Genomic DNA, 4,793 nt, shown 5'->3' on the forward strand with positions numbered 1-4,793 from the left:
TTTGTTATCTATATTTTACCATAATAATTTTTTTTTTATGTAAAAAACATATATATGCTGATGTCTTCAGTTAGCTCACAGTTAAGTCAAATTTTTCCTCTTTTGACCTGAGGGATAGTGTCATCTTCATTATACAGGTTTCCCCTGCTATCCAAAAGTAGAGTTTCCATAGTAAGCCAAAAAGTAGAACTCTTTAATAGTAACCCCAAAAGTGTAAAGTGAAGAAGCATTTACCATGAATTCATACGGGAAAAATTTTCAAGCAGCCCCAGACCCAAAAAATAACCTCCCAAATCATACCAAATAATATAAAACCTAAACTAATACTAACATACCGTGTTCACAGGCACAGTTCACAATTACGGCAGCTCAGTGCTGAGGCCCTGAGTGTAATTTCCAGGGAAAGACCTTCACGACGCCCGCCACTCTTGCTGCGTGGGGTGCATACTTTCCTTGGTGCAACGTCTTGATGCAAAACAAACGCTGAATGCTAGTTTTGTTTTTTGCCTTTTCTCATAAAAGCAAAAATCCTTTTCAGATTTCTGTCAGTTATTGAAAACAGGTACTAATGTAGGTCTTTCATAAAAACAAAGTCACATAAAGTGAACTTTTAGAAAGCAGGGAATGCCTATACCTTGACTTGAATGGAGAAACTCTTCTTGTAATTTATCCAGCTGTTGTTGCGGGCCATCAAGTCGATTCTGGCTCATAGTGACATAATATGACAGAACAGAAATGCCCTGTAGGGTTTCCTAGGCTGAAATCTTTAGGGAGCAGGACACTAGGTCTTTTCTTCCGTGGAGAGGCTGGTGCTTTCAAACTGCCGTGCTTTCAGTTACCAGCCCAGGCTTCATCACTGTATCGTCCGGACTCCTATCTACTAGACTTTTAAAAGCCTTGACATGAATGACTAAGGAGTGGAGTTGGGTGAGGACACAATGTTTGTCGTTCTGCTAGTGCCAGAGTGATAAAAGGCAAAAGAGGGGAACCCAACCTGACAATGCTCACAGATTTGTTACTTGCAATAATTGAAACTTAAAGTACTAAATATTTTTCAAAAATATAGTCATTCCTTATTATTCTGGAATAGATAATGTTAAAATTCTATTTTATTTTCTCCACCACTGTCTAATGGTTGCTAGGATCCCAAAGGTCAGAGTAGAAACTGGTTTCAAGAATTAGTTCAAAGGTCCTCTCCTCTGGTAAAGAATTTCCTGACCGCTCCCACCCCTTTGAGTTCCTGCAATGTTCTCACTCCCCACTGTGTTATTACCAGAGCCGGTACAAACTTCCATAAGACAAGCTGTGATGTCAAACTTCTCTTTCTCACCCTTTCCTTATCTCTATCTCTCCCTCTTCTAGAAAGTAATTTCCTTCACAGAAGGAACTACAGGTTACTCTTTAAATCATTGGGGTAGAAGTGGTCTAGCAAATAACACATAGCTAAGGAACCACGATTTAGCAAAAGTGAAGCCTTCCCTTGCTAACTGAAAGGCTGGTGGTTAAACCCACCAGAGGCTCTACAGGAGAAAGACCAAGACTTCAGCTTCTGTAAACACTGTTGTTGCTTTTGTTACGTGCCATCGAGTCAGCCTGGCTCACAGCAACCCTATATACAACAGGATGAAACACTGCCTGGTCATGTGCGAGCTTCACAGTCCTTGCTATATTTGAGCCCATTGTTGCAGTCAATGTGTCAATCCATTTCATTGAGGGCCTTCCCCTTTTTCACTGACCCTCCACTTTACCAAGCATGATACCCTTCTCTAGGGACCAGTTCCTTCTGACAACATGACCAAAGTAGGTAAGACGAAGTCTGGCCATTCTCACTTCCAAGGAGCACTCTGGCTGCACTTCTTCCAGCACAGATTGATTCATTCTTCTGGCAGTCCATGGTACTTTCAGTATTCTTCTCCAACATCACAACTCAAAAGCACCAACTCTTCTTGGGTTTTCCTTATTCATTGTTCAGCTTTCACATGCATATGAGACTATTGAAAATACCATGGCTTGGTTTAGGTGCACCTTAGTCTTCAAAGACACATCTTTGCTCTTCAGCACTTTAAACAGGACTTTTGAAGTGGATATGCCAAGTGCCATAAATTGTCTAATTTCTTGACTGCTGTTTCCATGAGAATTTATTGTGGATTCAAGTAATATGAAATCTTTGACAACTTCAGTCTTTTCTCCATTTATCGTGATGCTGCTTGCCAGTTGTGAGGATTTTCGTTTTCTTTAGATTGAAATGTAATCCATACTGCAGACTGCAGTCTTTAATTTTCATCAATAAGTGCTTCATGTCATCTTCACTTTCAGCAAGCAAGGTTGTGTCACTGGCATATCATAGATTGTTAATGAGTCATTCTCCAATCTTGATGCCACGCTCTTCTTCACACAGCCCAGCTTCTTAGATTATTTGCTCAGCACACAGATTGAACAAGTATAGTGAAAGGATACAACCGTGATGCACACCACTCCTGGTTTTAAACCATGCACTATCCCCTTGTTCTGTTTGAACCGCCTCCTGCTCTATGTACAGGTTCCTCTTGAGCACAATTAAGTGTTTCCATTCTTCTCAATGTTATCCATAATTCGTTATGATCCACAAAATTGCTTTCACATAGTCAAAAAAAAAAAAAAAAAAACAGAGAAACATCTTTCTGGTATTCTTTGCGTTCAGCCAAGATCCATCTGACATCAGCAACGATATCCTTCATTCCACATCCTCTTCTGAATCCAGCTTGCATTTCAGGAAGTTCCCTATCAATATACTGCTGCAACCATTATTGAATTATCTTCAGCAAAATTGTTCTTGTGTGTGATATCAATGATATTGTTTAATACTTTCCACATTCTGTTGGATCACCTTTCTTTGGAATAGGTACAAATACGAATCTCTTCCAGTCAGTTGGTCAGGTAGCTGTCTTCCAAATTCCTTAGCATAGGTGAGTAAATTCCTCCAGCGTGGCATCCGTTTGTTGAAACATCTCAGCAGGTATTCTGTCAATTTCTGGAGCTGCCGCGTTGGGCAAAACCGCACAGGTCACAAAATGAAGTGACACGAAAGGATTAATGTTTTGTTTTGTTTTTTAAAAAAAGGAACGGGGGCCAGGCGGACGCCCTGTGTATTCTGCGAGAGCGACCCCTGATGCATCCGCTCTGCTTTATTTATGCATAAGCATACAATTACATCATTATTCTTGATATTTCTTTAAAATAATCAAGTATTCAATCAAATATGATTTTACAGTAAAATCAAATATTTCCTTATAACAATCAGTTATTAATTAAAAGTTAAAATTTTACTCTTTCCCTTACCCAAAGGCATTTTCCCATGTCCAAATGTATTGCATAATTAATTAGGTTAACATCTCTTGCAGGATTAGCTAATAATCACTAAGACACCTCATTCTAAAACATAATATGATTGTTAAAGCACATGATTCTAAGGAATGGTTTCTAAGGTATACTGTTCTTTGGGCAAAACGTTATTCCAGGGAAACAGGTTAGCAAACATTCTGCTGGGGCAACGTTCCTCCCCAGGAACACAAAGCTGAAGCCAAGCATTCAACCATAAGAGAGACCTTGCCATCTCTTTATTATTATTATTATTGTGATTTGGGTGAAGATTTACAGAGCAAATTCACTTTCCATACAGCAGTTTACATATACTTTGTCTCATGACATTGATCACAGTTTACCACAATCTTGCCATCTCTTAAAGCAATCATTCAACCACAAGAGAGGCTTTGCCTTCTCTTAACTGTAATTAGAACATGTGCCTTGCCATCATGTTCTTTTAGGGGTCTTTTCTTAAAATCCAACATTTCCTCCCTTTTTATTTTTTAAATGAAGTAAAAGTACTTCAGTAGTTAAGGATCGAATTAAATATTGAACTAATCTTGGGACCCAAAGAATAATAAGTAGTATGATTAAAAACATAATTACATATGGTAAAAAAATAATATAAAAATGTAGGAATGTTCTTAAAAGGGTTAAGACTTTTAAATCAATTAAGTATTGAATTTGCAACTTGATTTGGATCAATCATGGGTGTATGACTATCCTTTATCCTTTGAATATCTTTATGGAATTCCTGAATTTCAAAACTAATATTTGAACTATGCCAAACTCTTAATCTTCTCATTTTGATTTTTTCCCAAGTGAATTCAGGATCACTGAAATTCACAGGGTATGATGTCACACAAATATATTCATACCGATAATCACAATGTAATGTCTACCTTACTCATCACTTCTAACTCATCTCCTAATGATAGTACTGCTTCCTCTAACATACCTACTTTGAGCTTAAAATCCTGATCAATATTTTCTTGATCTACTAATGCCTTTACAGTATTTCTAGCAATCTCATCACATATTGGGCTGTCTGAATAGAAGATTGTAGTGCAACAGCAGCCACAGTCATATTAATTATCATTGCGGCAAAAGCAGTTATGCCGGTAATCAAAAGTCCAATAAAGTGCTTCGATCTACTAAGCCCTTGATGTACTAAGTACAGTGAATGTTCTCCTGCTGAATGAAACCATCCGTTTGAGATATTCACTGGTGAAGTTATATGGTGTGGTTGTGTTACTATTAATACATACTGATCAGTTGAAGTTAAACATTGAGTTAACAAACAGTTATTACAAGTCACATTCCAATAATAGTATCCTAAAGTATCATTGTTGTTGTTGTTGTTTGCCGTGGAGTCAGCCCCGACTCATAGCGACCCCTCCTTGGGTTTCCGAGGCAGTATCACTACGGAAGTAGGATTGCCCAACCTTCCT

The sequence above is a fragment of the Orycteropus afer genome, unplaced genomic scaffold (assembly GCF_000298275.1).
Source record: "Orycteropus afer afer isolate SDZICR_OR568_19922 unplaced genomic scaffold, OryAfe1.0 scaffold00155, whole genome shotgun sequence".
NCBI lineage: Eukaryota > Metazoa > Chordata > Mammalia > Tubulidentata > Orycteropodidae > Orycteropus > Orycteropus afer.